Consider the following 25,791-nt stretch of genomic DNA (forward strand, 5'->3'; position numbering starts at 1 on the left):
AAGCATGGAAACATGTCACAGAAGAGACATCAAATAAAAATATGAGCATTAAATGTCCTCTTTAAATGAGTGACTTCACGTTTTAAACTCTGTTGCGACACTTATACTATGTTCTTGTCCATATTTTGAAATGCTGACATCCTCAGAGCCAAACATACAGTGGTATGCAAAAGTTTGGGCACCCCTTAGGAAAACCACTGCATCAGTTTGTCACTTGCTGAGCTTTTGAAGCAGCAACTTCATTTTAACATATGTTATACCTTATGGTAACAGAAACATCTCAGTAGTGAAATAACTTTTATTGGTCAAACAGAAACATGTTTATGTGCATTCAAACAAAAATAGGCATGTGCATAAATTTGGGCACCCCTAAGAAATAATTCCATTAATATTTAGTATTGCCTCCTTTTGCTGCAATAACGGCCTGTAGACGCCTCCTGTAGCCACAGACAAGTCCCTTAAGCCTGGCAGGTGGTATTTTGGCCCATTCTTCCACACAAAACGTCTCCAGTTCAGTCAGGTTTCTTGGCCTCCGTGCATGGACAGCCTTCTTCAAATAAATCCATACATTTTCAATGATGTTAAGGTCTGGGGACTGGGATGGCCATTCCAGAACATTGTACCTGTGCTTCTGCATGAATTCCTTGGTGGATTTTGATCGGTGCTTAGGATCATTGTCCTGCTGAAAAATCCAACCCCGGCGTAGCTTCAACTTTGTGACTGACTCTAGAACATTCTTGTCAAGAATCTCCTGGTACTGTAAGGAATTCATGTGGCCCTCAACTTTAACAAGTTTTCCAGTACCTGTGCTAGCCACACAGCCCCATAACATGATAGATCCTCCACCAAATTTTACAGTGGGCAACAAGTTCTTTTCATTGAATGCAGTGTGTTTTTTTCGCCATGCATACCTGTTCATGTTATGACCAAATAACTCAATCTTGGTCTCATCTGACCACAGTATTTTGTTCCAAAATGCTTCTGGCTTGTCCAGATGTGCTTTTGCATACCTCATGCGACTCTTCTTGTGATTAACACTCAGGAAAGGCTTTTTGCACATCACCCTTCCAATGAGCTCTTCCTGGTGCAAAGTACGCTGGATTGTGGAACGGTGAACAACTACACCATCAGCAGCCAGATGTTGTTGTAGTTCTCTGGAGGTGGTCTGTGGCTTCTCTGTGACCATTTTCACCATCCTTCGCCTGTGCCTTTCCCCTATTTTTGTCGGCCTACCACATCTTTCCTTCACACGGACTGTTCCTGTGGCCTTCCATTTCACAACTACGTTTCTGACTGTGGAGACAGACAGTTTAAACCTGTCAGATAATTTTTTGTACCCTTCTCCTAATTTATAATGTTGGATTATCTTAGCTTTCAGGTCAGTGGAGAGTTGTTTTGAGGTCCCCATCTTGCCACTCCCTAAGAAAGAACCTAGGCCAGGCACAGCCAGCTATTACCTATGTTAAATAGCCTTTTTCATGATTGGTTCCACCTGTCTTTGTAATTGAAGGTCTAATGAGCTAATCAAAGCAATTTTGTGCAGCAACCTGTCAGCTATAAATCCGTACAGGTGTTGAAATGAATGCTATTTATAAGGGTGCCCAAACTTTTGCACATCCCATTTTTTGCATTTTATTTTATTATAATAAAACTATGTAATGCTACCCTAAGAATTTTGGTCTGGAAAACACTAAAACGTCTACATCTTTGTAGGAAAACAAATGTTGTTGCTGTGATCTTCTATTATAAAGGAAAAGCAAATTGTCATGAAATCTCAGAGGGGTGCCCAAACTTTTGCATACCACTGTATAAATCAATAAGTGTACCATCATATGGCCAAGTACATGTTCCTGTGCCTCAGACGGACTTCAACAGATGTATCCAACCTTGTTTCCTCTTCTGGGAAAAGCATCATGTTACAAGAATGAAAGGGTGAAGAGGTCAGGGTCAGGGGTTGGTAGTTAGACGGTAAGGCTACAGTTATTTGATCGCTGACTGGACATTAACAGGACATCAATGCACAATAAATGAGGGGGGCGGAGGGATCTCAATCCAAACAAGGATGAAGCGGCAGAAAAGCCAAACCCTGTTTTGAATAGACCCCACACAAAGACTCCCAGGCCTTTGTAACCCACAAGCTTTTCGCCATCTGAATTTGCCTAGGAGTGACTGGTGTTGACAATGCCTCAGAGAGGATGGAAGGAGAAGAAGAAGAGTGTGTGTATGTGTTTGAGGAGGGGAGGCTGCAGCACCTAATACCCGTGGGAGCCCTCGCTGGAGCCAGGCTTCTGCTGAGACACTGGACTGGCTGGCTTAAGAAGCTGGCATCTGGCACCGGTGGCCAATTAAGATGTCAACTGTGAATCGGCCAACCTCTCCTTCATTTGTGCTGAACACACGTGGGCATGTGCACACAACACACTCAGAAATGCTCCCGCTGCTCCCTCTCTTACACCCTGCTGAGCAGCTGTTAATGTCCTGCTCATCAGAGCTGGGTCTGGTTACGGTCGGAGACGTGCCGCTTCCGCACACTGGTGCTGGTGGGCGTGGAGATGTGCCAGGTGGCTGTAATGGCTGAAGGCTGTCGGTATGCAGAACAACCGTAATGGAGACATTCATGCACGCCTCCTCCCGAAGCACGAAGCAGCCAACAACAACAGCAATAACAGTTGCTATGCTGGAACTTTATCGCTCGGGCTCAGATGTCCTTTTAGGATTATTTTTATGACGACTGTACAGTGGAGGGAGACAAAGAAGAACAGTGGCATTCAAAAGAGCCGGAGTGCAACCTGCGATAATGCATGTCATAAACATGAGGTGCCTTTAGTCTGTTGCATACTACCAGCTGTTAAAAGCCCTACAAATATATTTCGCAATTATCTTTTTACTACGAGTGAATAGAATAGCTCTAATCGTTTCTTTCTGTGCTAACGAGTCATACAAATCCTAAACAAACAGATGAGTCAGCATTTCTGCACAGGTTTCCTTGTCTAAAACTGGTTTTTGGTTGGATGCCTGAAATAAGTCCTGTGGTCAGCACTAAATATTGAAGCTTTTAGCTGCCTTAAAAAGGTGGGTGTTAAGGGTTTGGAGCTTACTGGAAGACAAAATAAAAGAGAGGTTAAATGTCATGATCCGTGTTTCGTATCTGTCATCTCCTTGTGTTGTGTTTTATTTTGAAATGTTTCCCCTCTGTTTCATGTTAAGCTTTACTTCCTGTCTGCGTTTCCCTCCTGTGCCTGATTGTGTTATTGTGTTCACCTGTTGCCCCTGTGTTTCTCCTCCCCCTTCCAGCTGTCTCTTGTCTTGTGATTACCCATGTGTATGTAGTCCCTGTTTCCCTTTTGTCTGTTGTTCAGGCGTCGTCATTTCTTCCCTGATCTTGTCCATGATACCTGCCTGTTCCTGTCGCCCTTCATGTCTGGAGTTAAGGGTTTTTCATGTCCTGTGTTCCCCTTGATTCGTGTTGTCGTCAACAGCTTTTGAATAAAGCTCGCTTTTTGTTTTTGAACCTTACCTGCTTCCCCTTGATTTACTGCACTTGGGTCCTGTTTCCCCAACCCTGACAGAACGACCGAACACAAAAATGGACCCAGCAGTACTTTTTGAGGATGCTCCTGTGGAGTTTTCCTACAACATTTTATGTATCTATGGAGAGTGGAGGAGAGCAGGTTCTAAAGAGGCTCAGGATGCAGCTCTTCTTCATGCAGGGCGGGAATTGGCAGCTAAGCCATGGTTCGAGAACTCACTGCCGGACTATTTAAGGACATTTGTCAATTCCCCAGAAAGCCTGCACCCTTTCCTTAAACCTCGTGTCACAGCCATAACGCTTCCTGCAGCCAAGCCTCCTACAGCCAAGCCAAGATTTACTGCACTTGGGTCCTGTTTCCCCAACCCTGACATTAAATCAATAAGCTCATTTCTAGGTAACTCATCTACTCAGTATTGGTGACACAATGTGGTTCCTTATTTAGGGCTTAACTAAATACTCATTCTAATTGGTCAATTTAGATATTTCAGAGGTTGTTAATTCTTGCCAACTGTTCGCTGCTAAGGAGAACAGATTGTCAGAAAGAACTCTGGCTAACTTGACATCAGCTGTGGACAACGAACATCATTTTTTCTCCGTCAGAAAACCCCATAGAATACTTTTTGGATATTCATTCTTTTATTTGTGGACAGCATGACTCTTTGGATTCAGGATGGCTAAATTGTCCCAGTAAAGAAAATAAAGAGTCCAAGAGAAGAAAGGAGGTTGGTACACAGTGGAAGGGACTCTTTTTTTCATAGCGGACGCAATACGATCATTTATAAATAAATATGATATACATATTTTTTAAATATTTGTGAATCAAGTCCTTGGTTTATTGGAATATTTAGTAGGTAGCCGTGTAATAAGAAAGATAATGTGCAGCGAGGCGATCATTAATGAAAAACATAACACCGGTGATCAGGATCCTGACGCACAGCAAAGGGGTCTCGCATCAACATAAAGGCATCATTTCGGTTATCCGTTACCTGAAATGGTGTTGGTTTGCGAATAGATTTCTTGCTGAACAAAACTTGCGACATAAACTTAAAAAAAACTAGAAAACAAATCTCCAGTAATGTGTTTTTCCATAGACAGTGTCCCTGTTACTCTGGATAATCCACAGACAATCCCTGTCAACATTTTTCACTGGAACTACTCTCCATTAAAGAAACACTCAGCTGTCAGCGAGGTCTGCAGAACATCAGGCAGTAATAGGACACTGTTTCTGAGAAGAGATCTCACTGTGGAATATTTTAAATGTACTGTTACCAGCTGTGACAGTGTGTGGCTGCTATTGTTTTCAGCTCAAGTCTGTGTGTGTCAGCATGGGAAAATGTGCTCCTAAAGATCCCTACACTTTGCTCCACTACCTTTTCAAGTACTTCACCAGGAGTAATATTCCAATCTGCGGACAGATTATGCGACCTTGTCATAACTGTTTAGGATGCAGTAACAAAAAGTTTCATATGTGTAGTAAATATCGAAATACAGTGGTGCAGTGACGACATAGTTTTGTAGGCCGACCCAGAAGATGCACTACAAGGGCTCCTTTGACAAAAAGCAATTGGATTTCCTCTTTGCTTTTGGGTATACTGCAGAAAATAAGCTCTGTGGCAAACACACGTTTATGAAACTAACACATTTTGTTTAGCAGGATAATCAACGCTACTTTATGATTAAATTAGCGAGTAAACGCTATCGGCAGACATAAAAGCTAAAGCTAGGCTATAAATGAGGTACATCACAGTTGCATGACTGCGCGTCACCACTGCTAAGCTAAAAGCATACTCGACGTGATGACGTTTCGTAGTTCCTTTGGTCACCTGTAAGCAACCGCAGATTTTTAAGACATATGAGGGCTTTGGACATTCACGAGTGGGGGCGATTGCTGATGTCATTTATGTTGTAGAACAAAATGTGAAAGTGCAATTAGAAAATGCTAACTCATTTCCAGGTTTTAGGACTCATTCCTGCACCACTCTATGAATGCTGAGTTTTTAGATTGGTGTAGTCCGAGCACGGAGCGACTTGGCTAGATAACTCATAGAAAGGATGGATAAGTTGGACAAAAGTTAGCTTAATGGCTAGAAACCATTAAAGGCAACTGAGAAAATGTGTAATTGAGTGATTTGACATTTTAAACTATGCCCTCTACAGGGCTGAACGGGAGAAAGTTCATTATAATTTCCAGTGGCATAAAGACACAAATGTAAGCCTTTGAGTCGAAAAAAGCTTGCAAGGAAGGCTGGCAGTGTCAGATATTTTCAGAGGAGGTGGGGCAGAGTGAGAAAAAACCAGGGGCTACTGTGTCCCCAACTACAACGTCCTGAGCTATGCGAAGGGGCCACTTGTTAAAGACATGGTGTTTTGTGGAAATTTTCCAACAAGCAACAAGGAGGCAAAGCGGGCACCGAGAGGGCTTCTTGGGCTTTGTAGAAGACGCCCTATTCATTGCGAGACTGAATACACTTGGCATAGACCTTCATATCAGAGGGCGCCACACACACACAAACTTCAGCTTAGCGCTCCCTTCTGAGGTCATTTAATTAGAGAACAAAGGCCTGAATTACTATGGCCACACAGCAGGCCTCCTTTCTTTTCACATTTCCGTCCTCAAGCCCGTCTCCGTGCATTAAAAGCTAATTATGAACCGTGAAGCCAACACGGGTCTTAAACATAGTGACAACTACAAGCCTATTACTTGGAGTTTCATTCAAAGTGAGAGACAGGAAGAAGACAGAGCGCCGGTAGTAGAACATATTTACTGAAGCAATTTCGCGGCTGATTAGATGTGTGCATTTGAAATCATCATTCATATTCGCCGGCAGATCTGCAAAAATGTGACAGGCAGTCATGTATTATTGCCGTCACGTCAGATCTGATGGGATAATAAAAGTGAGGTAGAGAAGATGATCATTTCTCCAAGACGCACATAAATCCATCATCGCTCCGATCCGCCAGTCGGAGCTCTCTGCCACCGTGTGCTCCTGCTGAGAGGGTTAGCCCTTCCAAACGAAGCCTTGGGATAGGTGGGTAATAGAGATTGGCTATCAGCGGCAGACTGAGCTGCACGGCTTGTATGGTTCTGCTCGGATGGACCTGGATTGCAAAATCAATGAAGGATGACAAGGAGGAGATCTAAGTTTTCTGGTGTATAAAAATTGAGTTAGTCTGCTGCTGCCGGTGCTCTATAGAGCCTTGGATGCATGCTGCTGTTTTGCAGAACCAAGTTTGGGGGGACAGTTATGTCACCATTGCAGCACTCAGGAACATTTGGATAAACCGTGCACGTTCAAAATGTTTCTCTACACCAATTGAGTCTTAAAGGGGTCAAGTTTCCTGTAGTGTAAATTGTCTGCAAAGGCTAAAATCCCAAAGTCCCCTCCAGAGAGAGTTTCTCTCCCCCACACTCCCCCCCCTGCCTCCATTGATCGTCTTTGTTTACTTCTTTGTCTTTGTTTACTGCAACATAGTGACATCACTACATAAGAATTGCGAATCTATTGGCTAACACTTTGTATGTGTTAGGCTAGGGAGCGGGACATTTCTAAGCGGTTGACTAATCAGAGCAGAACGGGCTCTGGTTTCAAACGGAGGGTGAAAAGATGTGCTGCAGCACAGGCAGTATGAGAAAATTTAAAGCAGGGAAACATGTCACAGTTTAGGCACAAAATACAAATATGAACCTGAAAATGAGTAGAATAGGGCCCCTTTTAAATCTGTTGACCAAGGATGAACTAAAATCAGGCTGGTGGGGGGATTCAGGCCTGCTTTAACAGAATAGAACCTGCTTTACTATTGTTATTTAATTGATGAGAAGCAATATGAAACACGCTGTGACAGGGAATGTAATCTGGTGTGCAGCTTTTCCAACGCCGCCGGCAGCTGCAGAGGCCTGAAAGAGGAGACGGATAAACGAGCGCTTTCATTAAGTGATTGTGAAGGTGCACGGTACATTCAAAAAACGCCTTTGGAGCTTTCAAACGAGCTCAGTATGGGAGCTGGAGCATGCACAACCCACACTGAAACATAACACTTCCTCTAAACTACCCACCAATGTTTTTAATCCAAACAGAGTATTCAAAAGATTTGATTGGACACATCTTTGAAGTAATGTGCAATTGTTAAGGTAGGAATTTTGAAAAAACAGGTTCATTGCTGAAGCTGAGGCATTTTTCCCACAGGCTTTGACACACAAGTATGACATTGACTCTCAGTGAAAGGTCTCATTCACTCTGCTGTTCCTGCACAGTACAGCTGGGTAAGACACGAGAGGTGGCAAGGGTGGGGGGAGAGAAGAAAGAAGAAGAGACGGGGGAGACAAGGAGCATGTCTGAGTAAAATGGAGACTGAGGAAAATGTGGCCACCTAATCTGATTACTGTTTTTAGGAGCAAGGGCAGGGCCGGATAAACCAATTTAGGGGGCCCAGGGTTAAAGTTTGCTGTTGGGATCCCATCAACCCCCCCCCCCCCGTGAATAGAAGAAGAAGAAGGAAACCTTAATTGTCCCAAAGAGGGGAAATTTTACATTCTGAATTTGACCCATCCTAGTGTTAGGAGCAGTGGGCTTCCATACGGCGCCCAGGGAGCAGTGTAGGGCACAGTGCCTTGCACAGGGACACCTCGGTAGCACTTTTTGTCTTTTGGGGACTTGAACTGGTGACCTTCCAGTTCCCAGGCCAAGTCCCTACGGACTTTGTCACCAAAGTCTGTGGGGCTGAAATGTAATTAACACAATAATTATTGTTTGAATATAATCCTTGATTGCCTCCCATCTTATGTTCATTGTCTGGAGACATTTTTTATTCACATATCAACAATTTATTTTTACAAACCAACTATATTTTTGTTGCGTTATGTGAATTCTGCAAAGAAAGCTGTATATAGACAGTCTTGGAGTCCCCCTGTTTAACTACACTACTTGCTACGTTGGCTATGGAAATAAAATCAATGAAACAATATATTCGAACACTTTTGAATTCTTTACATTGAGCTCACATGAAAACCCTTTTTGCTTTTACCTCTCAGTTAGTCTGGTGAATGAAGGTTTGCCATCTGAGACAAATTGGACTTCTCATGTCTCACTTCCAATGATGGTTACCAGTACCAGTAGTCTAGTGGACCTAAAAGTACAGTATTGGTTACAGTTTACCCCACTGCTTGTGAAAAAGTAAAAGCAAAACCTAGCAGTGGGTCGTGTTAACCACCCAAATGCAGGAATATTACTTTTTAACAGCAGTAAGCTCTACCTTTGCAATCTATCGTGTTGCTTCCAAGTTCCAATACAGATTCTTACGGGTCAACTTAACGTAAATACTTATACAGAGTACTAATTCCATACCAGTTATCTCTTTTTCCAAAGTTTTGGTGAACTGGTGGACAAAAATGTAATGACAAAAGGGATAAAACGGGTAGGAGAAACGCAGAATTTGACCAAATGAAAGGAAAAAAAAGTTATTGCATGTGTAGTTATTGCATAATAACTGACCTTATTAAATTGCCACTCAATAAGGTCAGTTTGGGTACACATTTGGCGTATTCGATGCCCAATGGTTCAAATGTTTTGTAATATAAACTTTGTATTGACACTGGGACCCAAAGAGACCAATTGACTAGATTATGTTACGGCACATGGAAGTGAATTGTAGACTCTCATTTAATCCAACAGAAATGCTTGTTCCAGCTTCTCATATTTAAGGATCTGTTGCTTTTTCTGTTCATAAGATTTAATCAGAAATACAGCTTGAGTGCTGAAAAAAAATGTACTGATTCATAGGTAATAATAAAGTTCTTGACACATTTTCAATCAATGTAATGACAAAGAAACAGGGAAACTGGGTCTTTTGAGGCCTGGGGGGGATCCCGTTAGTTATCCGGCAATGACAGTCCCTGAATGAATGACTATTACTGACTTACAGCAAAGCACAGAAACACAGTCCTGTCTTCTCTACAGGAAGACACTGTGAGTTCTTACTTGTCTGTCCTCTAGATTTATCATGAAAGGATGAGAGTCTGATGGGAATGCCAGAAATGGCGCTGAACAATTGATTAAAGTCAGACTGCATTATATAAGCCACAGAAAGGGTACACTGTTGAAATTCAAATGAACAGATGCACCCAGTGAGGTAAGGTAGTGAAATAAAGTGTCTGGCCACATTGCAGATTCTCGTAAATAACAAGTTTCACAGTGACGTGATATTTCCTGCCCTGGACCTGGCACGGCTGCTTCGCGAGGCTCCATAAAAATAGGCAGGAGATGACTTTCACGGTAGTTAGAGCACGAAAGGTGCGGAAAGTACGGGAAGGGGGGGTGGTAGCGCCCTGTTTAGGTTACAAGCCGGATTTTCCACCTGCGTCTCCCTGAGAGATGCTGCTGCTGTCTGGCTCTTAGAATTCAATTTATTACAAACATCCTTGTGAAAAAAATCGGAAAAGCCTGGAAAGGGATTTTTTCCCCCACTCCCTGACAAAGTAGCACGTTAAAAACAAGAGCGTTATTGTCAGAGAATGCCGACAAAGCATTCCTCATATATAGAGAAGAGACAAAACTGTGCCTTGTCTGTGCAGACAGATAACACTGTGCAGACAGTTTAGTGGTTAAGTGGTTTGGGGTATGGGTCTTGGGACCATAATTACTCCATTGAGGGTCATTGAGGATGTCGAAACTTTAGGAACGACTTGCTTTTTGTGGGGCTAAAAGTGGTCTGTCGCACGAAACACCTTGAGTTTACATTTTGTCAAAGTTAGGGTTTCCTTGAACTAATATCCTTTGTACATCAACACTGTAAAAAAAAAAATGTTGAGAAAACTCAAATTATCAAGGCAACATGATGCAAACAGATTTTTAAGTTTTCTCAACTTTTGACTACTGTTGTTGACTTTACTAAGGTTTTTAAGTTTATACAAGAGTTCTGCCAACTTAGATGTTCTTGTTCACCTAACAATGAAATTCTTGTTTCAATGCCAGGTATTTATACCTTCAACAAACACAGATATTCTTGTTGAATAAACATATAATTATTGATTCAGTGAGATTACATTTTTCCTTTATAAATCAATGAAAATGTATGTTGCTGTAATTGTATTTCGAGTTCTGCCAACTTGGACCTTCTTGTTCACCTAAATATGATATTCTTGTGAGGCTAACAATGAAATTCTTGTTTCAATGCCAGGTATTTCTACTTTCAACAAACACAGATATTCTTGTTGAATAAACATATAATTATTGAATCAGTGAGATATAACTTTGCCTTTCTAAATCAAGGAAAATGTATGTTGCTGTAATTGTATTTAAGGAATTGTCAATAAATAAATGAATAGATAAAATAAAGGGCACACAGCTGAAAGTTAGCTGAAATCTTATTTATTCTTCTTGTAAAGCATAGGTTCTGAACAGTTCTACAAACATTTTTTTATGCGCCTGTGAACTGGCACTGTATATTTTTTAAAGAATAAAACAAAACAAAAAATTAAAATCCAGTGCCTCTTGTCAACTGGCAACTCACAATTCAACATATTTGCAAATGGCAAATGGGACTTGCATGCTTAAAATGACTGCATGTGCAAACATGTACATACATTGAAGTTTTACCTGATCACAGCAATGAACTTGAACAGTTGAAACACTGGATATGCCCCTCTTGTGAACTGGCAACTTCCACTACCACAAATTCTGTGATTCTCTATTTCAGAACAGAAGGTGACTTATATGCTTAAAATGAAATGAATGTTGTGAAGTTTTACATGAGCACTAACCACAATGCACTGGAACAGGCGAAACATAGGTTAAAGTCATGTCTGGCTTCCCCATTAATTCACAGCAAAAGCTTTGTTTTCAGAGACCTTATGCGCTGCGAGCATCGAGAGCCAAGCTCGTAAAAGATAGTCTGAATTGCTTCAAAAGTATACCTCATCTCCTTTGGATAATCAATGTTCATGGCATACAGTAAGCCAAAGAGGTATGCAAAGGCAGTAGAGAGGTCTGGTAGGTCATGCAGTACAATGGTCCCTTCCAACACAACAGCCACGTCTCGCACATTTGGTGATATGGCGGCATTATCATCTTCAATGACGGTGAGGATGCCCACAGACACACCTCTGACCACTCTTTCTTCCTGGTCAGTGTCCTGAGGAAAAGTAAAATATGCATGGATGAGTGCTATGGAAAATAAAAGACAAAATACATTTCTACTGATTCTAAATGTAGCTTTAGTACCATGCTACTGATTCTTACCATTCAGCTTGTGGAAGTTAAAATTGCAACTCAACTGCACGGCTGCCATCACCCACCAACCTTGTTGTGCCAAGTTCTATAAAGAAGTATTTTCTGCCAAAGAACACCAGCCAACAATGGCCAGCTGTATCGGGTTGGCTTTTGCCCTATCAGCGGGCATATTTATTTTTTATTTTGGGTGAACTCATCCCACTTGGGTTCATGAGGTGAAAACATCTCTGGGCTCAAAATGAAATCTTCCATAAAGTGTATTATGCATAAAATGATTAGCATCAGTTATGAAATCATAAAATGTTTAAGCTACATTAAGCAATATTGATTGTACTGTGTAAGTTTATTTCCTACAGTTAGTATTACTTACCAAACACTCCAGAAGAAACTTGGTTGTGTCTTCCCGGACAAAAATGGGCAGGCCTCTCAGTGCTGCTGTCTTTCGGTGAGACACAATGTCCGATGTCTAAGGAGTATCCAGTGGAAAACACACAAACATATCAATTAGTTTAGTGCCGTAGTGAATTTATACAAAATCTGACTTTCTGTATAGTAATGAGGAGGATAATGCACAGGTCAGATCCCAGTAACATGCTTCAGTAAAAGACTAGCAAACAAAAACAAAAAGAAACTACAATCTTGCAGACAATTTTACTTTCTACTTTTACAAATTAAGAATACTGTTATAGTTATCAAATTCCACCAACTAACACCAACTGAGTAGAATCATCATGGTGTTGTGGGTAATCCGGGACATGATTGACCTCTCCACGTTTGGGCTTTTTCAGGGTGAACGGACTGTCATCTTCATCTCCCCCTTTTCTTTTCTTGTTTACATCTACCTCATTGCAGCCCGCCTGACGAAGCTTTGACCTGTAGTTTCCAAGCTTGTATTTAATACTTGTTTTCCATCCATCGTATCCTGTGATGCTACCTGGCTCCTTCAGGCATGGATACATGGATGCAAGTTTGTCCAAAATTTCCATTTTAATGTCTCTTGTCACGTCAAGGCCCTTCTTTGTCTTTTCATATGTGCCATTGCCCTTACGCAATTTCAGTTCAACATCATATGAGAACTTAGGGATAGAGAATGGAGAGGGCCACTCTGCAACATGCCTTAAATTGCTCGGGATAGAATCGGTATAGCTAGACCTGAAATCTTCAGAGTTAACACTGGCTGTATCCAGAGAGGAGACTGAACCAATTGAACGGTCACTGGATTGGTTAAGTGGAGATGAATCAAAGTCCCACATAATATGCAGGACTGCACGTTCAGCTGGTAATTCAGACATTGCTGTCAAGTTACATAGTGCATCTCCAAACTCTGGATCCTCAAACTGTAGTGAGAAATCACCTTCAAGTTGAAGTTTCTCTTTAAGTTCATCAATCAGTTGGGCCACAGATCCTGGTACTTCAGGAAGCTGGATTCGCCGGGCATGTTTGGAGGAGACAACTACCCTAAGTAACAAAGTCTGAAAAGAGGAGAAAAAAAGAGGGGGAAAATAGTTAAACCTGGTTAGAAAACATTTGACACCTGTAACATAGGGCTGCGAGTGGTATTTTCACTTGATAAATCAATAATACAATCAATGATCAAATAATGAATCAATTTGTTCTCAATCAAATAATCCATTAATTGTTTCAGCACCACTATAATGTAATACTTTCAATTTCGCACAAGACAACATACCATTTTGTGTTTCTTTAATGGAGAATGAATGTTCTTGCGGTCACCATCACCTTTCCACCAACTGAGTATGCTTCTAGTGGGTGGTAATCCGTCAGCACATCTGGATCCAGGACGACAATTTCTGCACAGTTGCCTTCAACAAGCTCATAAGACCTGAAATGTTCAATGTACCAGGAAGAGAGTCTTTTACAAATGAATGTCACTTCCTCTGCATTGACAAGAATAGTCACAATGGTATGGAATTCTGGGAGGCCACTGCACATGCACATGCTCTTTCTACTTACTTTTAAGTATATTTGCATCTGCCTGAAAACTAATTCTAACAGCCACAATGGGGTATAACCCTAAATAAAACACATACAAGGAATCAATAAATATGGGAGCTGAATACATCAACAACACAAAAACAAGATAAAAAAGTATGTTGGAAATCTGTTTATAGTATCATTTTTATTAACACTCTCCCACTATCAGGCCTGTAATTGGTAAAATTCATAAAAAGGTTTCATCTAATCTATATGCATAATTACATATGACAAGTAACATAAATGCAAACATGAATTGAAATTTGTCTTTGTTTAGATATTATAAAAAAACAATATGAAACCAGTACATTTGCTTTTTAATCCAACTGTTTATCATTTTTGCAAATTCCTAAAATGAAACTTTACCTTATTTCTAATCGATATTAACCTATATTACAATACTCTAGTCAAGTTGAGCAGCAAAAGACTCAAACAATATTTGAAACATAAAATGATCGACTTATGTTACCTAATTATTAGTCTATACCCCTTAAATGTACTTATGTTTTACTTTTCCTATGTATTATTTTGTTTTTATTGAATGTAAAAAGCTTCTTGCACAATCCCCTTTCCCAGATGTTTTTGTCAAATTATTTTTTTAATGTCAGAACTGAATTCCCTGGCACTTTGTTTCCTACTTTTGTTATTCAAACTTATTTGTGTTGCTGTTGGAATTTGACCGTTATCAATAAAGTTGAAAAAAAAGCCCGCCGAGCATGACGTCAGCTCATATGCGCTAGCCTCACAGTCACAAGCCCTTTTAGACTGATATTCTGCAATACTGCGGTTAAGAAGATGCACGTCGGCTTTGTGTTTTTACCCTTAACCACAACGTGACGTGTAACACACCGGCGGCCGGCTCCCCATTACACGTAACATTACCTCCTCAACCAGCTTAACAGCGGAACAATAATGCCCCCCCCCCCCATTCCGTGTTCGTACGTCTTATACAGAGCATACACACATACATACATACATATCCGCCATGAACATGCTGTATAACAGGGACTACATGCGCTTGTACGTCAAGGTCGCCGCCAGTTTTTCGACGGGGAAACAGTATTCACAACACCAGACAAGACTGGCTGTAAAAATACAAGTCAAGGCTAAGTTCCAACACAGCGGCAACGTTGGCATATCCCAATCCCAATGCTGTGTGTAATGTTATATGTCTGGCTGAGGTTACTTGTATAACACCTGTCAACCTCACCATCAAAATGCGTTATAAACGCCTTCGGGTGCTTGAACAAAATTGCATGTTTGTGGACAAATTATTTTGGGGGGTAACAGTCAGCCTAACTGTGTGTAGTAGAACGACATTTGTAGCTAAGCTAGCAAAGCTAACTGTGGTGGTTAGTTGAACTCATTGAATCTATATTTTGGTTGAAATAGTACAGTGCACTTTACTGTTAATATTCCTTGTTAAGTAAAAACACACTTACCTGTTTAGGCAAACACGGTAGACAAATATCCCAAGAATCCCCAACTTAGCATCCAAATTCGGCCACACGTCGATGTTTCTGTCCACAAAATGTCCGACAAATTCGCTCAGCGCCGCTCAGAGTGAGGGCTCGGATGAGGAAACCCCGCAGAAGACAGCAATGCGCAGGCGCGTAGTCGTCTACGGAGTTTCCGTCGGGGAAAATATGCGTGTACTCAAAAATCCTTGTTATACTGTGTTTTAAATACTTGTTAGGGCAACTATAGAGAGAAGTTTGCTGGACCGACACGTTTTTGTTAGTTACATATGGCAAACCTTTATTTCTGAGTCAGATTAATTTAAAAACTCTAATGAGATCAACAATTTCAAGTTCTTTTTTTTACAGTGAACCTTAGGTCTTCTCTTGTACACTTAAGTATACAAGATTTTGATTTTTTCTGTGTCTTGGTCTTATACTTAAGGAATTCCTTGAAGTTATTTCAACAAAAATGCAACCAACATAAAGAAATAACGTTAGGTACCTCTGAATCTTCTTAAGCGCAACATTTAAGGCAATAAAGAAAGCATATCCTGACAAGAGGACATGCCAATGGATAGGTTTAATGATAACCGGCAACTGATTTTACTCTATATATTTGACTGGAAGTCCATCCATTATTTGACCGACCGCCAAGACATGCTATTTTATGCAGCCTACGTTCTTAAAGACATTTGCAATTAATGATTGCTCTACAGTTCTACAGGAGTAAAATGAGATAGCGGTGCACTTGCCGTTGTCCCAAAAGTGTCCAAGCTGAGAGGGATTTATTAGGATTCTATAAGGATGAAGATACATTTATCAACAGGAAAGACTTCTCCTCTGACCAGTTTCATTGTATTTTCCATGTTTTTTTTACCATCTCAAGGGAAACTTTGGTGCCTTAACATTTGGGATTTGGGCAACACATTTAAATAAGTCGCTAAGCAAAGGTGAAAGAAAGTCTTAAGAGGCATACTTAATGTTAGGGAATATTTTGTGTAAGCTTGTAAATCTTTAGCTTATTTGCATCTCTTCTCTCTGACGCCGAGCGGGTGTGGAGATACTCACAGGCCCCCGGTTGAGTGCCGCTTTGTTGGAGTTTACCCGAGTGGACGAGAGGGTCGCCTCCCTACGCCTGCGGGTTACTGGGGGGAAAACTCTGACTGTTGTGTGTGCTTATGCACCAAACAGCAGTTCAGAGTATTCGGCCTTCTTGGAGACCCTGAAAAGAGTCCTGTATGGGGCTCCTGAAGGGGACTCCTTAGTCTTGCTGGGAGACTTCAACGCACACGTGGGCAATGATGGAGACACTTGGAGGGGCGTGACTGGGAGGAACGGCCCCCCCGATCTGAACCGGAGTGGTGGTTTGTTACTGGACTTCTATGCTAGTCATGGATTGGCCATAACAAACACCATGTTCGAACATAAGGATGCTCATAAGTGTACATGGTACCAGAGCACCCTAGGCAGAAGGTCCATGATCGATTTTGTTATCGTATCATCGGACCTGAGGCCGCATGTTTTGGACACTCGGGTGAAGAGAGGGGCGGAGTTGTCAACTGATCACCATCTGGTGGTGAGTTGGGTCGAGTGACAGGGGAAGCCTATGGACAGACCTGGTAAGCCCAAACGTGTAGTGCGGGTGAACTGGGAACGTCTGGAGGAGTCCCAAGTCCAGGAGGCCTTCAACTCACACCTCCGGCGGAGCTTTTCAGGCATCCCTGTCACTGCGGTAGTTAAACAGCTCCACAGTAGCAAAGCCCCGGGGGTGGATGAGATCCGCCCAGAAATGCTGAAGGCTCTGGGTGTTGAGGGACTGTCATGGTTGACACGTCTCATCAACATTGCGTGGAAGTTGGAAACAGTACCGAAGGAGTGGCAGACCGGGGTGGTGGTTCCTCTTTTTAAAAAGGGGGATCAGAGGATGTGTGCCAATTACAGAGGCATCACATTACTCAGCCTCCCCGGGAAAGTTTACTCTAAGGTGCTGGAAAGGAGGGTCCGGCCGATTGTCGAACCTCAGATTGAAGAGGAACAATGCGGATTTCGAACTGGTCGTGGAACGACGGACCATCGCAGCAAGGATCCTGGAGGGGGCCTGGGAGTATGCTCATCCGGTCTACATGTGCTTTGTGGATTTGGAGAAGGCGTATGACCGGGTTCCCAGGGAGATACTGTGGGAGGTGCTGCGCGAGTATCGGGTGAGGGGTCTTTACTCAGGGCCATCCAATCTCTGTACTCCCAAAGCGAGAGCTGTGTCCGGGTCCTCGGTAGCACGTCGGACCGATTTCCGGTGAGGGTTGGCCTCCGCCAGGGCTGCGCTTTGTCACCAATCCTGTTTGTGATATTCATGGACAGGATTTCGAGGCGTAGTCGTGAGGGAGGGGGTCTGCAGTTCGGTGGGCTAAGGATTGCACCACTGCTTTTTGCAGATGATGTGGTCCTAATGGCTTCATCGGTCTGTGACCTTCAGCACTCACTGGATCGGTTTGCGGCCGAGTGTGAAGCGGCTGGGATGAGGATCAGCACCTCCAAATCTGAGGCCATGGTTCTCAGCAGGAAACCGATGGACTGTCCACTCCAGGTAGGGAATGAAGCCTTACCATAAGTGAAGGAGTTCAGGTATCTCGGGGTCTTGTTCTCGAGTGAGGGAACAATGGAGCGTGAGATGGGCCGGAGAATCGGAGCAGCGGGAGCGGTACTGCAGTCGCTTTACCGCACCGTTGTGACGAAAAGAGAGCTGAGCCAGAAGGCAAAGCTCTCTGTCTACCGGGCCATCTTCGTTCCTACCCTCACCTATGGTCATGAAGGATGGGTCATGACCGAAAGAACGAGATCGCGGATACAAGCGGCCGAAATGGGATTTCTCCGCAGGGATAAGGTGAGAAGTTCAGTCATCCGGGAGGGACTCGGAGTAGAACCGCAGCTCCTTCGCGTTGAAAGGAGCCAGTTGAGGTGGTTCGGGCACCTAGTGAGGATGCTACCTGGGCGCCTCCCTAGGGAGGTGTTCCAGGCACGTCCAGCTGGGAAGAGACCGAGGGGTAGACCTAGGACCAGGTCCATTTATAATACCTAGTCTGAATGCGAGCCATGTCCCTACACTAACAAAAACAATCCCAAAGAGATGAAGATGATAAGCGTCATGGTTCAGCCTGCCACTTTCTCCACTGATATGTCTCTCGGGCAATCGAAGCCCATAGTGCTGTCTGACAGGTGAGCCAATAATGTCTGAGAAAACAGTAAGAGTAAAGAGGGCCATGCTCTGTCTGCTTCATCACAAACGGCCAGTCAGAGGAGATTATGGAGCAATTTACACAGATGGCAGATCCCATCATTCCCCTGCCTTGTTAAGTAATGGTGGGTCTGATAGGTGGTGGAGGGGAGGGGGGAGATTGATTGGAACAGATCTCATCTTGGCACAGATTGTCAATGACTAAGCAGTTGGATTTAGCCAACATTTTTGGTGGCATTTGTGCTTCGAAGGGAGGAAAAAATATCTGGGTAACTCACATCAAGAGTCATTAAATGCAACCCCGACAGGAATTCTTCTGTCACAGCTCAATGTTCACAGACTCACAAAAACACTGCAGTCAAATCTGTGAAAAACATGCACAAAATAAGAAGTATATATATATAAATTCACGGGGAGAAATCTCTCAGTTCTGCTCTGAGCCCCCCCATGTCCTAATATAACAACAAACAATGTTTGCATAATAGCGCGGATCTGGTTGCAAACTTCTACCCAGATTTGTGATGTTTCCTCTCGGCCCTGCAACAGATAATTAATAATGCATGTATGGGAGTCCGGGGAGAACTCCACACTCTATTAAGACGGAGCAGATGACAGCTATTCATAGTTTTAATGATGAGTGGGAGGGACAGGTGAACACCGCAGAGGATGTGTCCCACACTGAAACGTGCTGCAGAGTGAAAGGAACAGCGAAAGTTATACGGAACATCTCTGTGCCGACACCAGTGTTATCAGTTCATCTCTTATCTGCTCGCGTCTTTCATCTCTCGCTTCGCTGATTCCATTCTATCATCTCATTACATTTAGCATCTGCAGGCCATGCATCCAGAGAGGATGCTGTACTGTGTTCGCCACCAGAGGATTGCTGTGGCAGGATGAGCAGGCCTCACTGTGACTCTCTATCGATTCTCAGAGGGGATGGATTTGGCTCCTTTGTGTTTAAGGACACATGAGGGAGTCAATTCACATCACTTCTCATGTGGTGGTCAAACAATTCCCCTCATTTTTTCATATTTCTGTCTTCATGATTTACTCACTTAAATCTCTTATAGGTTATTGTCCTATCTCTATAATTAGATGCACGATTGAAAGATCTTAACATTTATTTTAACAGAGCCCGGGGGATCAAATTCAAATAACAACAAAGAAATGTTCTATGTTATGGAACACAAGTTTGAATATTCTCTGTGTGTAGGGTATTTAAGGTTCAGACTGGAGCCACACAGACCACACAGGAAACAAGGTTGCACTCAAGTTTAAGTTTATTCTCTCTTAGTCCAAAAATGGTGAATTGGAGACAGGACTGGATGAGTGCCAATGATGAGTACCAATGGTTCTACAAAGACAGAAAACAACATTACAATGCTTTGTCCAAAGTAAAATACAAACAGAAATGTTGCCTTACAATCGCAACACATGCCACATCAATCGTAGACAATTCAAACGATATCTAGTCAAGCTTCACATTAACTTCATAATCAACAAGTTAGATCTAATGAACTATTAAACTTACTATTAACATATTAGCAGTTAATACCTAAACATGATCCTCATCAATAAATGAAACTGGACTTACATTGAAATAACTCCAAAAGACACATGGCACACTTCACCAAACAATTTCCAGACGTGTTTAGGGACAAAGAGAGGAAGTCCCGCCCTTACAGGTCTGTATTTAAAGGGTAGGCAATGATTGACAGGTAGATTGTTCACTTGTACCACCTTGTGGAGCGGAGGGGAAATGCACTTGTAGTTCTTTGGAACTTGTAGTTTCTAACAGCCGCCCCCGGAGTTGTGCAGCAAATACGTTACGTGGTTTCTTCTTCAGTGATTTCAGGGAGTGGGATTAATCTGGAGACAGGGCGTATGTATTCTCGACCTTGAATGGTGATTTTAGCACTGCGAACCTTTCCATCTTTTCCAGGGTAGGTTTCGGTTATCCTTCCGATAGGCCAGGATGCTCGAGGTAGCTGGGGGTCAACCAACATCACAACCTGGCCTGAATCCAAATTCTCCTTGTCAGTTTTCCATTTCTGTCTGACTTGAAGGTTTGGAAGGTAGGATCGGATGAAAGCTGACCAGAATTTGTCAGCCAAGATTTGACTGTGACGCCATCTTCTCTTACCAAGAAGTTCACTGGGACAGTAGATTGCTTGGGGAAGAGAAGAATCAGGCCGCCCCATCAATAACATATTTGGTGTAACTGGATCAAGGTCAGCAGGGTCAGAGGAAATGTATGCAAGGGGTTTCGAATTCAGAAGGCCCTCTACTTCAATAAGGGTTGTATGTAGGACTGTCTCAGTTGTTTGTTGGTTTCCCAGTACAACACGGAGGGCCATTTTTATTGATTTGATTTCTCGTTCCCAGCTTCCACCGAAATGGGGGGCAGATGGAGGATTGAATTGGAAGTTGACTTGTGCACGAGCCAATTGCTGCTTTAACTCTGGGGTCATCGCTTGGAATGCACTTCGCAGTTCTGCCTCTCCTGCTTTGAAATTAGTCCCACAGTCCGAAATTAGTTCCAAAGGTTTGCCTCTACGTGAGACGAATCTTCTGAAGGCCATCAAAAATGTATCTGCATCCATGCTGTCAAGCAGCTCAAGATGAATGCAGCGTGTTGTTAAGCATTTAAATAGTATGCCCCACCTTTTCTCCGTGCGCCGGCCAATTTTAACCGTGAAAGGCCCAAAGCAGTCCACACCTGTGGACCAAAAGGGGGGTTTAAACAGCCTAAGACGGGCCGGAGGAAGGTCTGCCATTTTTGGAATGACTGGGTTGGCTCTCCATCTCTGACAGTCTCGACACTGGTGCTGATGTTGACGGATGGCTTGGCGACCACGTAAGATCCAGTACTTGCGTCTCACCTCACCTAGAAGACGCTCAGGACCTGGGTGGAACAGTTTGTTGTCATAATACTTGATAATGAGTTTTGTTATGGGATGTTTAGGATCTAATATAAGTGGATGGAGGGTGTCATGATCGAGGGACTCTGCTCTTCGAAGTCGACCTCCCACTCTAATGAGACCGAGATTGGGGTCGTATTCGGGAGAAAGAGGGAGTAGTTTACTATTCCTGGGAATAGATTTGTTGGTTTTAAGGGCATTGTACTCCTCAGGAAAACACTCAGATTGGGCCCTTTGCAAAAGATACTTCTCTGAGTTGATGTAGCATTGTGCCAAGTTTGAGTTTTGATCTTGAGCCGCCCCGTAAAGCATCTCCTTTGTTTCCTCCATCAGATCATCCCAGCTGCTGTATTTATTTAGATCAGGGAGGTTTGTGTTAAACATCACTGTGCCACAGAACATTGATTTTCTGAGTTCCGCAACAGGTTCTTGTTCAACAGACGCACCTGGGTTGGCTGGCCAGCAGTCAGGGTTCAACAGAAGGAATGGGGGGCCTCGGTTCCATCTGTTTGGCTGAGAAAGCTCAAGGAGGGTTTTACCCCGGGTTACATCATCAGCCGGATTACTCTTTGAATCCACATATCGCCAGCTCATTGTGTCAGTCAGTGTCTGAATCTCGGCTATTCTTGTGCCAACAAATACCTTATAGCGGCACGAGTCAGATGTCAGCCATGACAGAACTGTTGTGGAATCTGTCCAAAGGGTCACTGACTGCAGTGGAATAGTTAGCTCAGAACTGAGGAGGTTAACCAGCTGTGCACCTGACAAAGCTGCACACAATTCAAGGCGGGGTATAGATAGCTGTCGTTTAGGGGCTATACGAGACCTGGCCATAATGAAGCTGACATGGATGTGGTGGTGCTGATCTACAGTCTGGAGGTAGGCAACGGCACCATAAACACGCTCAGATGCATCACAGAAGATGTGCATGTGGGAAGTTGAGGTAGCTGCATTGACAGATGGGGGTAAGTAACAGCGAGGAAAGTGGATGTCAGGGAGATTTTGCAGTTCCATTTCCCATGCTTGCCATTTCTCCAACAAGCTCTCAGTTTTGATTATGTTATCCCATCCTCTTTCCTGCTTCCATAGGTCCTGCACTATAATCTTTGCACGAGCTGTGAAAGGGGCCAGGTAGCCCAGAGGATCATACTGACTAGCCAGTACCTTGTAGACATTCCTCATTGTTGGCTCATGGTAAGTGATGGACCGGGTTTTGTAGCCCAGCATGTCTGTGCAACAGTTCCATTGGAGGCCTAGAGTCAGCTCTTTGGGGTCTCCATTCTCTGAGAGCCACAGTTCAGTTGTTTTGGACTTTGCATCTGGTGGGAGATGGTGTATTACAGCAGGATTATTGCTAGCCCATTGTCTGATGTCAAATCCACCATCCGCAAGAAGGGGTCTCATTTTGTTAATGAGGGACTTGGCCTCATGAGAGGAAGGGAAGCTTTGGAGGCAATTATCAACATAAAAGCAATGTTGGACAGATTGGAGGACATCCTCATTACTTCCAGAGTGATCTTGGACATGTCTGTGTATTGCATAGGTGGCACAGCAAGGGCTACATGTCGTTCCAAATGGTAAGACTTGCCATTCATAAACAGTGGGTTCCTGGTCCAGTTGCATCCCTCTCCATATAAAGCGCAGTAGAGGTTTGTCCTCATTCAGAAGGCGTACCTGATGGAACATTGCTTTAATATCTCCACAAATGGCAATAGCATGTTGGCGAAATCTGAGAAGGACCCCAAGGAGAGAGGGCCCCAGTGTTGGTCCAGGCAGAAGACATTTGTTCAGATTTTGGCCCATGTATTCAAAAGAGCAGTCAAATACGACTCTGTGCTTGTTGTTGTGTTCAACAATGTGATGTGGGAAATACCAGTGTTCATTTGATTGATCTACCTGGTCGCTGGGAATCCTTTGAATATAGCCAGACTGCACAAGTTTATCCAGCTCTTCTTGGTATTTCTTTGCCAGTGGGGGATCTTTGGACAGGCGTCTTTCTGTAGCACAGAGACGGGGCAAGGCAGCTTTCTTGGGAGCTCTAAGGAGAGCAGTGTTGGGAGCTCTTAGCAGGGGAGTGGCATAGCGCATTACACCATCTATCTCTACTCGTACTGTTTTGGAATGGAGTAGATCAAGGGCTAGCTTGTCTTGTTTGGACCGTGTAGCTGTTTTCTCATTAACATAGGGCAAGGTGTCAATCTGCCAGAGCCTCTCTACATTACTGAGCAGCTCACTTTTGAAACAGGTAAGAGCGAAAGACAGAGTGTGATGATGGGTTTGGACTAAACCGGCTGGTCCCTGCAGAGCCCATCCTAGCCTGGTATGTACAGCCAATGGGCCACCAGGGGGCCCTATGAGAATTGGCTCTATGGCTGTAATAAGATGAGCATAGTCTGAACCAATGAGTACAAGAGGGCATGCATGTTCAACAAGTTGTAATGGAACATCTCTGAGATGGTGATACTGCTCTTGTAGCTGTCTCACAGGATATGTGTGCTCTGACAGGCCAAGATTGTCTGCAGTGAATGCACTGCTGATAACATGCCTCTGGTTTGGCTGGTTGATAGGGGAAATTTCAAAAGATACGGATGCTCCATGTACTTGCACTATATCTTGTCTTACGGTGCGTAGTGAGATGGTCTCAGGCTGAGCTGTGAGGCCCAAAGACTGAACAGCTTGGGGGAGTAGAATGGACCTGTCAGCCCCATCATCAAGGACTGCATATGTGGTGAAGGTCTTCTCTCCATTGTAGAGACATACATTGACAACTTTCAACATGACCTTATGGGAACGGTTGGGTTTGTCCATGTAAAGGAGCTCTGAGGGGGAGGATGTAAGCATCACTGTGACTGATTTGTTTACATTAACATCATGGAGAATGGTTAGGTGAATCTCCTTACAAATGTTACATGGCCTCTTTAATGTGCATTTGTCAAATTTGTGTGTTCTCCCACATTTACGGCATCTGTCCTTCTCATTGATCCATTTCAGAATGTCATTTTTTGAGAGTTTCTTGAAGTCTGGGCATGAACCAAGAAAATGGTCTCTGACATTACAGTGAGGACAGTAAGGTTTGGGCTTAATTTCTACCTTCTCCTGTGCGCTTGATGTAGTATCCTTTTCCCATGTTGACAGGTAGACAGAGGAGACAGGTCTAGAGGGCCGGCGTTCATTTACAGCTTGTGGTCTTTTGTCACCAATTGTAGGTCTTTCCTGTTTATGGAGTTCAACCGCTCTCTCTGATATGCGTTTAGCTCTTGTCTTTGACTGCAGCCAGGTTGAAAGGTCAAGGAGGGAGTAAGTTCGGTTTGCCTGCCCAGTAATAATGCCACGTTTAATGCAGTACTCAACAAATCCATCTCTATACTGCACAGGGAGTTTGCTAAGCAGTCTGTCGACATGAGAACCACATCTTAATTCAGAGCCATTAGGGCCCTCTAGGGACAGCAGCATTCCCACCAAAGCATGGATGGAAAGGGAGAAATCATCCAGGGCCTCTACATCGCTTATGCGAATAATGGGGGAATTCAATATTGCTCCAATTTCGCTCTGAACAAGGAGCCTTGGCTGACCATATTTCTCCTCAAGCGCTGCAAGAGCTGTGGAATATGGTCTAGCATCATGCATGCTGGATCTGGCCAGTTTGTTAGCACCTGGGTGCTGCAGATGGTCCAAGAGGATCTGATATTTATAATGTTCAGTAAGATGTGGGTGATTTTCAAGGAGGTTGCTAAGAGCCATTCTCAGGAGGGCAAACTCACTCTCTTGACCACTCTTGAACACAGGAAGTGAAGGTCTTGGTATCCCATATGCTGAGGCTATTAGCAGATCCATGTTATTGGGGGGTTGAATATGTGGATAAAGAGCTTGTGGCTGCTGGGATGATGTAACTTGCACTGGGGGCAATCTACCAGTCGAAATGGGCCATCTAGGATCAGGCATGGATGCAATATAAGCAGGAGCTTGGACAGTCGCTGACGGTGCAGTTGCACGGTGAATAAGAAGGGAGGAGTGTGGTACACTGACAGAGGCATGGTGACTGGAAGGCTGGGTAGACACACTAGGCATGGACAGCACTGCAGCTTGAGCAGTAGCTACAGGGGGCAAAGGGCAAGACTGAATAGAGCCTATGGACAATGGGGCTGTTTGAGGTGCAGCAACAGAATTGGGAGCTTGGAAAATGGCTACCTTTGGCTCCATAGGTTGAGGCATAGGAAAGGTTTGGGGAACCCTGGGAAGGCCAGGCTGAGGGAATAGAGAAAACTGTGAAGCTGCGAGAATTTGATTGTCAGCATGCGGAATTCTTGAGGGGGCAGGAGTGAATATTCTGGATGGAGGCAGATCATAAAAGGAAGAGGTGGCTACATTAGGAGGTGAGGGAAAGAGAGCGGCAGCTCCACAGGGGTCATCAAAGAGGTTTTGTTGA

The 25,791-nt window shown here is 43.5% G+C and overlaps 1 protein-coding gene and 1 long non-coding RNA gene across 3 annotated transcripts in view; both read right to left on the reverse strand.

Annotated features, from left to right (window-relative positions):
- The window catches only part of hs2st1a (heparan sulfate 2-O-sulfotransferase 1a), a 50,261-nt gene that overhangs the window by 11,921 nt on the left and 12,549 nt on the right, over positions 1-25,791 (reverse strand). The gene's annotated exons all lie outside the window — the stretch shown is intronic.
- Positions 10,881-15,574, reverse strand: LOC134865669 (uncharacterized). 2 transcript variants are annotated; one of them, XR_010165985.1, is made up of 6 exons: positions 15,195-15,574; positions 13,732-13,791; positions 13,448-13,600; positions 13,112-13,229; positions 12,128-12,223; positions 10,881-11,659 (listed from the first exon to the last, which is right to left on the reverse strand). It is a non-coding gene; the product is annotated as an uncharacterized LOC134865669 (long non-coding RNA). The 2 variants fall into 2 exon arrangements; XR_010165984.1 differs by lacking the exon at positions 13,732-13,791 and having other exon boundaries at positions 15,195-15,564.

This window comes from Eleginops maclovinus, chromosome 6 (genome assembly GCF_036324505.1).
Source record: "Eleginops maclovinus isolate JMC-PN-2008 ecotype Puerto Natales chromosome 6, JC_Emac_rtc_rv5, whole genome shotgun sequence".
In the NCBI taxonomy this organism is placed as follows: Eukaryota; Metazoa; Chordata; class Actinopteri; order Perciformes; family Eleginopidae; genus Eleginops; species Eleginops maclovinus.